The sequence below is a fragment of the Sycon ciliatum genome, chromosome 2 (assembly GCF_964019385.1).
Source record: "Sycon ciliatum chromosome 2, ocSycCili1.1, whole genome shotgun sequence".
NCBI lineage: Eukaryota > Metazoa > Porifera > Calcarea > Leucosolenida > Sycettidae > Sycon > Sycon ciliatum.
In genome coordinates, this window is record NC_088644.1 from 38,057,093 (window position 1) to 38,068,251 (window position 11,159).

Genomic DNA, 11,159 nt, shown 5'->3' on the forward strand with positions numbered 1-11,159 from the left:
AACGGAGGCCAAATGATCAGGTTTGTTGGCCTTCTTGCGTTTAGCCCGGTACCTCTCGTATACAGGATCACGAACGTTCTATTGTGTGTGTATTTGGGCCTAAATGACTTTACCATTATTATTCCCTTCCTCCCTCGGTCTCTCTCTCTCTCTCTCTCTTTCGCTCGTCCACATGTATAAAAGGAGGCGAAATCCCCTGTTTCAGGTGCGACCTTATTAAATATACGTACTGGTAATACACTGCAACAACAGGGAGTTGTATAGGTTACAACTCCCTGTTCAACACCATACGAGCTCGTACTCTGTTGTGTTTTTCGTCATCGCAATCATGTGACGACGACACGTTGCAGTTTTGCATACACACTTCGACACAGTACGTTGTATTCCATTTCCTTGAGGGAGACGAAAGATAGCATGAGGGCCAATTGGCTCCTGAGACCATGAATCGAGGCGTCAGTGTCATAACTGTGTGTCGGGTCGTTTCCAAAGACGCTTTCAAGTCTTTGTGATTTAGTTCTTCCGGGAATGAAGTGGAACAATTTACATAACGAAGTTCTACTGGTCCGTGTAGTAGATCGTCGTATCCCCGGGCCTGGGTTTGTCGTCGAGTGTATGCCATGTAAATGTACATGTTGAACACGGTGTTGTGTGAAGCTCAGCCTCCGGTACAGAGTACACATAGCCAATGATCTTGCAACTCACCCTACAGTCTTGGGCGAAGCGGTTAAATAGCATGCCCAGAAGGTCCATAATTTCATCCTGATATGAGAAATGTGTTTTCACATGAAATCTAGAGTTTAAGTATGCTCTTGACGACGTCAGAAGCACCCTGCGGTGTGTCGTTGAGATTCTTCCACCACCCGTAGTTTACTACCGTGTACCGTGGTCCATTGTTTGCACTCATACTCATAGACGTGCAGTTATATGGTTGCATAATCACGTCATGTACATGTACATGTATGTCCATTGCTATTGCCTTGGCACTAGCTTGTACTACCGGTGAGTAAATCGTTGCCCAACTTATTCGCCAGACGAGAACTGATGTCTTGAATAGCACGGCGTCGTGCAATGATATTGTGCAATGCCCATGGGAATTGCTGTATCGGACAGAGGTTTTGCTGACAGTCTATGCCCCTGGACTCGCAGAATATAGGTACATGACTCATTATTCTGCGAGTCTACACGTCTGTGGGCACATGGGTGCAAGCTTCCAGGGGTAGTTTATAAACTCCATCTCTGCCCGAGGATCGGGGCCTAATCCTTCTGGGGTCTAAGTTTTCCGGTGTGGACTACCAACACGTGGTAGATTGGTAGATGTTTCTTTTGACCAGACGTACGAGCTACTGAAGATGGCATCAACAAAATTACTACCAACACGGTTGCGACTGAAGCTGGTCACAATACTATGACAAACAGGTTTGCGCTTTAGCAGTGTTTGTGAGTATCGGATGTCACTGACGACTTGTGTACCACCCAGTCTGTCGTGCTTGCGCATGACGTTTGTTTGTACTCCTGTTGACGCCTACATGTATACATGTTGATCTACATGTACCGGTATGTACAATGTAGGTGTGTTCGGGGCTGACATCGAGGCGGGCTATGACTACGAGTGATCCTTGATCATGGCTCCTAGAGAGGAGTGGAATGAGGGAAAGCCAATGGCCTCAAGCGAAAGGGAGCAATCGACCACTATGAGTGTGTATGCTAGAATTGTTCGCATTTCTCAGCGTCATCCAGGAGTTACTACCAAAAGGAGTTACTACCATTATTGAGATCGCAGACACCGTGTAGATGTTTGCAAGGATAAACAAAAGAATGCAAAGAACCGACGAGAAAAAGAAAGCTCTAACTATAGAGCTGCAGCGCCCATTCGTTTCATTGTACTACGGGAAGGTCTTGCATTATTGGCTTGTGCAACGCACGACTAATCCTTGTGGTGGAGTCCCCAGTGTGTCAGAACCATAGTATGATCATACATGTACATGCATATCTCACCCACCTCAGCTCCTCACGTCTAATTCTATGTCATAATAATTATGTATGGACTATTGACCGAGTGGGAGGGAAATACCGGCCGATATCTGCCCCATGCCAGAATACCTTGATGATCCGCACCCTGTTGATTGCTTTTGCACGAACCTCAATTCAGAGCAACAACGATGATACAGACTCCAGTCGACCATGCCGTCGCCTCTATCATGGGTCTACGCTTCGCTTGCTCAGTGCAGCACTTTACATAGGAATTGCCATCTTCTCCGGGATGAGATGACTTTGCTTCATCAACAACCTGCTCCGAAAACGGGTGTAGATCTCTCTCTCTCTCTCTCTCTCTCTCTCTCTCTCTCTCTCTCTCTCTCTCTCTCTCTCTCTCTCTCTCTCTCTCTCTCTCTCTCTCTCTCTCTCTCTCTCTCTCTCTCTCTCTCTCTCTCTCTCTCTCTCTCTCTCTCTCTCTCTCTCTCTCTCTCTCTCTCTCTCTCTCTCTCTCTCTCTCTCTCTCTCTCTCTCTCTCTCTCTCTCTCTCTCTCTCTCTCTCTCCTCTCTGGGCTTGTTTAAAATATTGATGATGGTTCCATGCAAACAGCCACAGTTGATGGGCATGCAAGCAGCCACAGTTGGGCAAACAAAATACCATGATAACCAGCTCACCCCGAGCCTATGATTATCGGCATTATACTTCAACTTTTGCATAGTTTATTTTATTTATTATTATTATTATTATATATTTGAGGATTTCCCAAAGACGTAGTCTAAATTGAAGGGAGTTCCATTATAATGGGAGGCTGTAGGGTTGAGATAGCAGACAGTGGAGGGCTAATAATTCGTAATGAACATTTACAGGAGGTGTTGTGCTATGTTGTGTATACGGCGGCATTTTCATGGACATATTTGAGCACCAGTCAGTGCAGAGCGATGCCCATAGATGAGGAGGAGGAATTCTTTGTTTTCAGTCCATAAGGGCGTCCCGGTATAACAGACGTAATGGTCATCGGGAATTGTTGGCACGGCGGATGGTTATGGGGAATTGTTGACATGCGTCGGGGAGCAGCTCTAGACGCCCAACACTCCAACAGGCGAAAGGCCGGAGTAGGGAAAGTGATGGACACCCAGCACATGAAGCAAGTACCAGTACTGCTATGATAATGCAATGTCTGTAGTCTGTAGGTTGTTTTGACTTCGAATACTCCTGCCAGAGTCCTGGGCTTTTGGGCAGAAATGAGCAGGTATTATAGTGACCCCACGGAACACAAACACAAACAGCCACTCCAGTTTGGCAAGTATTTTTTCCGTGTCTCTTCAGCCTGAGTCATGTGTCTCAAGGATAAGAGACTCGCATGGACGTTGTTCACGATATGGCTTAGGGTAATAACACTTTACAACCTATGCATATCTACACGCACGTGTACTCTTGATTGTACATGTACGATTAAATGTCGCTCTTGATACAATGTACGTGGCTTGGACCCCACCATTTAAAATGAAGAGTAGAACACATTCTCTCCTTGGAATCGCTCTTCAATACACAGCGGAGAGTATCGTACAAACCTGGAGTTCCTATAGTACAAGGTTAAGGGTAAGTAGATTTGGCATGGTTCGCTGAAGCAATGAATCGCCCACGTGGCACGTAACGTCCCTGAGTTGCTGATCGATAATTATTGTGTCCAGGAACTTTAGCCGTTCAAGCAATAAACGCATGAGACTGTTTCACGGATGAGTAAGGTCTACACAATAGTCCTACGTCCCACTTCAGACGAGTCCCAGAGCCAAGTTCTCAAGTTCTATCTCCAAAGTGTGTGCGTGACAATCCAACAAGTACCGGATACAATACCTCAACAGGGCATCATGCCTAAATGCCCCAAGGACAGAAACACCCCTACTGGCCCTTGGTTCTTATCCCACACGCTACTATGCAATGAAGAACTACAATTGTAATGCCGGAGGTCGCTAGTTAGCTCGTAACAATCACTGACTCAGTGCATGGCAGTGCCATGGGTGAGATGCTTTTCACAAGTCCTAGATGTGTCAACTTATGTCCAGAGTGAGTCCTGGGTGATGATGTTGCTGGTTAGGTATGCCTAGTTTCGTTCAGTCCCAGTAGACGCCTTCTTCCTGACGGTAGTACGTTGCAGCATTATTATCCACTTGTTGTATTTACTCAGGGGTATCTTCACACACGGGTGCGCCCGACACAGATCATGATTTGGTCTTCGTAAACCCAATATAATGGTACCAAGAGTACATAAACCAGAGTGTGCAACTCGGGATAGTTCCTGTGGGAGCGTAATTCGTGCACTACGTCATTTCTGACGGCATGGTAAGCCACAGGTACGGTGAAAAGTTGCGTAACCAGTCGCGGTGGTGCAGTTCACTGAGTTTGTCCTGATTTCGGTTTTTTGAGACGGATAGCCTGGTGACTTTACTTGTCGGTGGATGTACGCAGCGTACACAGTCACACAAAACACCGCAATCCTGAAACAGGACGTCTAAAATCAAGCAAACTTGGATGAAACATGGGCTATGAAACATGAAAATTTGAGCTGTACGCAAGTCGCGGCTTGGCTGATCTCATCAGGGTGACGTAGTGCACGAACTGCGCTGTTTCAGATCTGATATGCACAGTTGCACACTCTGGTTTATGTACTCTTGATGGTACATATACATGTAGCTACTTTGAGGTGTTCGCTGCTTTTTGTTTTACTAAGGAATTCCCAGCAGCTGTGAGGTGTTCGATCACGTACAGGAGAGTGAAACTTCAGAATACTGAGCCGGTTAAAAATGTTTTTAAACCTCTTCTCAGTCAGCCTGGGATATTGACATCGGCGTTAGTTTTCATTTCAAGGATTCTTCGAAGGCAAATGCGTGCCTCTTGAACGAAAGGGTGTCTCCTAAAGAATTCATGGTGGGTGTTGGTGAAACAGAATCATGGATACGTAGATCTTCTTGGATCGATCTTCGAGCGATGTTCTGAATTATTTCTACTAATGCTTCTGTTATTCACTAGGTGAGGGAATGGAAAATGGTAAGGTTTGAAGAAGAAAAATTGACTGTCACCCCAGGACACGAGTCAGGAAAGGACCTTCGCTTGAGGCGACGATGCTCTAACCACTGAGCTATGGTGTAGCTGTCATCCCAGCAGAGGTTTCTGTTGTAAGGGATTGCCCGCCAAACACCTGGTCACCCAAGAGTCACCAGTGCATGTAATAGCGAGGAAATCGGAGGAATTCTTTTCGGATTGCCTTTCAAACACTTCTATTTCTTTCTTCGGTTGATGCCAGTGAGTTGTGTTATCAGTCCATGGTGCGAATGGGCCGGAAATTATCGCAAGAAATCATTATTTGTCACGTATCGAGCGAACGTGGACTCAAAGAATCGGCCCCTGCAACGTTCTCAGAGCTGTTCTTCTTCTTCTTCTTCTTACTTGTATTATTATTATTATAGGCTTTTCCGCGTTGGCATCGCCAAGCAAGCTTGGCTAGCCTTCGCATAAGCTGCTCAATGATGGCGTGACGAAACAATGAATGCATGTATGGGGTCCAGGACAGAACAAGGTTTGTGCTGTTCTACAGCTCCATATTTGTGATCACGCCATATGAACTGCACAATCTGGGTTTCGCAGCGGCGAAACCTAGCTGCTAGAACAGTCATGCACATATAATTTGACTGCAAAATACCCATGACGCAGTGTAGTGTGGGTCCTCTTCACTCGGTAGAGTCGAGTCGAGTCCAGCTGTACTTCCGGTACCGAAAGGCGGACTCACACGTACACCCCTGTGTGGCAGCTTCCCCATGTCCCAACCCCAAGACGAAGTACAGTAGTTATACTACAAAATAGTAGTATAACTAAAAAGAAAAAAGCACACAGAGAACGCCATGAACACCCTGTATACCTAAACAGTAATAATTATAATAACGACCTTTGTGTTGTGGCGGTGACTGATCATAATATTATTACTCTAGTATAAACAAGTAATACAATCATGTACACGTACATCATCATCATCATCATCTGCGTTGCCGAAAAATAATAATAGTAAAATTTAAAAAATAATAATAATAAACGGCATTATGCAGCTGTGTAAGCAGTAGATGCACAGTGAATGCATGCAGGTAGCTCTAACATGTACATGGTAGGGCTAAAATGGCAATTTCGTGACACAATCAAAGGCGTGTGCAGGAATGTGTTAATTAGTGGTACCTGTACGACGATCACAGTTAGTTCCGAGGGATAGCCGCTGGAAAGATTTGATTAAATGCATGGCGGGGTGAGAAAATATGTGATGTCGAGAAGCGGGGATCAGATTACAGACTGCACAATGTGAAGTTATAAATAGCTGACCCGTCTCATCAGCATTGTGTGCCTCACACCCGTAGTGCCATCAGCATCACACCAGTGTCTAGGAAATCTCCAGGTACTTCATCAAGTCGTTAGTGCACTGCTACATTGAACGTCTGATGCCAAGTGATGGTATTGTTTCTTATCCTCATGGATGCTGGAATGTGCCATCATGGTCCTTTCGCTTGACAACCTCCAATGTCATCCTACGCTCTCTCCCTCTCCCTCTTTCGTTCGTTCTGATCGAGAAGCAATCCGGCGATAACCATGAGTGGCATGACTGTGTCGGGTTTCAAATATTTCTACCGCCATCGCTCCCACCTGCAATCGTCATTGATACCGGTGCTTTCCTATCGCCATGCAATGATGCATGGTGTATACAGGCCATGTACACTCTTCAGCTGCTTGTTTGCATATCCAGTCCTATCTGACAGAGGTGTGCGGCACCCTTTGAGTTAGATCCAAAATCGGTGTCACGTCAGGAAAGTACGCTATGATCATGAGCCCACAGTGCTAGACTGAGCCACGGGTTAAACGCTGTCTGCATATTTGCACGGGCCAAAGACCAAGGACGATTGGCAATCAGCTGAATTGCTTCTTATGCCAAGTTATGGTTGTATATCGGTCTCGGGATGTGTCCTGTCTTTGGCATCTTATCCACTACTGGTACCAGCTACTGGTACTGGTACGGCGGTAAGACCTAGGAAGACCTTGAGACTAGCACTAGCACTGCCAGCACCCAGCAAATGCTGTTTTGTGTGCTTTTATTATTATTATTATTTTATTCCACGATGGCGTGACGCCAATAAGGACGATTGATAAGTGTGATAGAACTATACTAGCCAGAAACAGCTAGATGAAAATTAACTGGGGAGGCAGGAAGCAATGGATCATGAAAAACACGCGGGGCAATAACGTTAGCAGGGATGATCGAGATAGTTTTAAAAGTACACGTTCGAGATATCAGAAACCAGGGGATGCGCGGAGCAGGAACAGGTACTGCTCAAAAGAAGACTGGATGCATTGTTTTGGAAAGAATTTCTACGAGGTTGGGTTGTGATGTCGATAGGGAGTGAGTTGTAGAGGGTGAGGGCACTGTTGATGGGGGGATCTCGGTGCCTGTTTGTGTGTGCGTGTCCGATGGAGTAGGTCCTTGTCTATCGAAGGGTGTATGGTTGGTGTTGACGTTGTGGTGCAATAATTGGTTGTTGCAGGTGTGGTGGGGAGGTTTGGTGGTGGATGTCCCATGCTAGTAGGACTTCGTGAGCTAAGGGTGCGAAGCTTTGAGTGATGGTGGAGGGAACTGTAGTGAACTGGTGCAAAGAGGGGGCTTTTGTCTCACTGTTGGACATTCTATTTCGAATTTGAGAAACATAAGTTGTAACTCTTTCTAAAGTTCACTTTGGTAGCAAAGTTCCAACCTACTACAGAATCTCCACAGGCACTCAGTGCCCGTGTATTTCATGCATTCCCAGCGGTGTACATGTACATTATTGTGTGGCTACAAACGAGGCCGGTCTTCGTAGCTCGAGGTAGAGTGCTCAGTGCACAAATGTGCAGAGCAGTATACACACACAGCAGAGGCGAACGGCTGTGTGGCTGTAACTTCAAGTTTCACGCATTTCAGCGATCATCACAAACAGCAGCCCTGGGGCAAATGCTGCTGTCTGATGATCGCTGAAATTAAACTTTTAAAGTTAGATCTACACAGCAATTCGTTTCTGTTGTGTGTATGTGTGTGTGTGTGTGTGTGTGTGTGTGTGTGTGTGTGTGTGTGTGTATGTGTGTGTGTGTGTGTGTGTGTGTATGTGTGTGTGTGTGTGTGTGTGTGTGTGTGTGTGTGTGTGTGTGCGTGTGTGTGTGTATGTGTGTGTGTGTGTGTGTGTGTGTGTGTGTGTATGTGTGTGTGTGTATGTGTGTGTATGTGTGTGTGTGTGTGTGTATGTGTGTGTGTATGTGTGTGTGTGTGTGTGTACATGTATGTGTGTGTATGTGTGTGTTTTATTATGTAGTTACAATGTAGCTTGTAGATGAACCGCCTCGCCAGGCAGTGTGCCAATTACCAAGTCACGTACAAGCATTTGCATTATTTTGTGTTTTTTGTTGTGTGCTGACGAAACACAGCGGCATAGTCCAAATCTAACTCTATTTGACTACTCCTCTGACATTGGGAAACTCAACCTGCTTGATTGGAAATCGTGAGATCGGGAAAATCTTCATGTACATGTGGATCATGTAGCAGGTTTTGTTTGCCTATTCACTGGATGTTTATATCGTAGCGGAGTGGGTAATAAAAACGAGTGGGCATAGTGACTTATTAAGTGTCGCTGTGAAGTCATTTGGAACAAGATCCGACCTGCAGAATCCTTTGCCAACTTTGAACTCGTGGGCAAGGAAATAACTCCCTCGCTGAGCCCGAGGGGCGTGATCGAAAATTTACGAGTGGATAACCCTCACCCCTAGGTCGGAACAACAACATGGCGTCAAAACTTCGTATTTTATCTGTGAAATCTTCCTCGCAGACAGTAGAAAATACAACCGCTGTTGAGCCGCTCGTATCAGGAACAAAGAATATCCTTGTGTCACTTTACAAACAACTGACATTTCCAGTGATGTGGCTAGGAGCCTGTGAAGGCTGAAGGGTGAGTAAAGTGGTCAATAACATCGGTTCGACACCAGCTGCTCGATTGTAGGTAACGAGTTGCAGGGGCGTAGATTCAGTCCACTGTCTGCTGGACTCGATTTTCTGAAAGTTGAGAGGCGTTGGTGTTGAGGCGATTACATGTCACGTAGCGTGGTGTGAACGATTTTATAATGGAACTGAGGATTGAAATTATTCGTACGTTTTAGTGAAGATTTTGAGGGAGTGATTGAAATAATTATTCGAACTACAGGAGAACAACAGTAGGACTGATGATTTCATGTAGACCTACAACAGGCTACATGTACACGTAGTTAGCTTGAGGAGGATGTCAACGCGGAGACACGATATGGTTACACTCTGGAAATCGGAGACAGATGTCGACTCTTTTTCTTGCGCTCCCAACAAGCTTGAAAGGTGATCACGGTATTCTTCTCTTGTTCAACTACAGTGTACTCCAACGTGGTAACCCTGGGTCTAATTCGAGAACCAATGTCGGTATATAGCCGGTATGAATAATCGAGGTCACGTCGAAGCACGAAAAGGAGAAGAAGCGGAAATACAAGGAGCGTGTACGGAATGTGGCGAGTTGTTCGTTTGTACCGGCAGTACTCTCCGCATGCGGAGGTTTCAGCCGTGCCGCCTCTTCTTTATATAAACGTATTGCGAGTTTGCAATCTGAGAAGCATAATGAGCCATACTCACTGGTCATGTCATTCATCCGCTGCCGAATTTCGTTTGCATTGCTGAGATCTTGCATTTTGTGTTTGCGTGGCTCGCGCAATCGGCATGGCCACCCCAGTGTGGGTTCGAATGATCAGTACGCCACACTAGCAGTGGCGGAAACGCATAATAATTGAATAGATATTTTGCATGGTGCTCATTTTCCGTGTTAGTTGTACAGTTGTCTTTGATTTGCTTTTTCTCATTGTTACCCAAATAGATACTGTAGTATTGTATTTGTAGGTCACGTCGATTTTTCTGTGACTTTCTGTTTAGTGTCGGTGTGCTCGGCTAGGTCCTAATGATAGTACATGTACATGTACACAATCACCACTGTGACCAGTGACAAAAAAGAAGATAAAACAGCGAAGCTGAATGGCGGTTAAAGAACTAATTCTGAAACGGCTTCACAAATGCACGCCTTCACTGAACACCACAGTACAGTACACTTTAAAGGTTGATGAATGCAGTCACGTGTACAGCACCTAGAGGATGGTTTATGGAATGGGATGACGAAGTGTCTGCTATTCTTTTCATGGCTTTATCAACATAGTCATAGGTCACAAGCAACACTGAAAGCAACACAAATCCCTGGACATTTCTGTGCCTGCACACGACTCACACCTGAGACAACTCTGATGCGGGTAGGGTGATGAAAAGCAATTCAGACGCCGTGACAATGGAATGCCTCTTTATCTTGGGCTGGAAGAGCTCAACACCATGCATCACACATCACGCCAATTCTCAGAGTGCCCATTGTCAACGGCTCTACTCCAGAAGTACAATCATGTACGTAGAACAACAATGCAAACCTGCAGGCGGTAGTACCGGTAGTATTGACTAGAAGCATGCCACGACATCCTTTTGTCACACAATCACTCACACTATCACCTAATTTGATTAAATCTTTGAAGAAAAAGTCACAACTCCAAAACAAGAGAGGTGATGGCATTAAAAATGACTTTCCTTGTCTCGATAATCACTTCGAACTTCGGGCGCAGGACTGGCACACCAGCTGGGTCCAATACAGTCGAAGTCGGTAAGAGATTCTCGGACCGATGCAGTGTCACATGTTTACAAGACTCGATGAGTCTGTCGAATGTTTTCGACTGGAGAAAGTAGAGGAAGTGCAGTAGTGATGAGAGATGGCTTGAGGGTGCGAGCAGCTATTTCACTCCGGGCGAGCGATGACTAAGTAGTGGCTATAAACTGCTGCCTGTACTTAGCAGAGTTCTTTTGTGTTGCCTCACACTAGCCCAGTGTAGTGGTGAGTTCACGCGCCAACATCATCAACATGGAAACAATGGACTGGCACGAGGAGAAGGAAAACACTGCGAGGGGGCAGTGCCACTGGGTCGATGAACTACTTCTCTAAGTGAGAATTCACTGCTCGAATAACTAACTGTTACTTCGATATTTCAGCGCTGGAGTAGATTTACTACTACAGTGCTGGCAAATGAAATC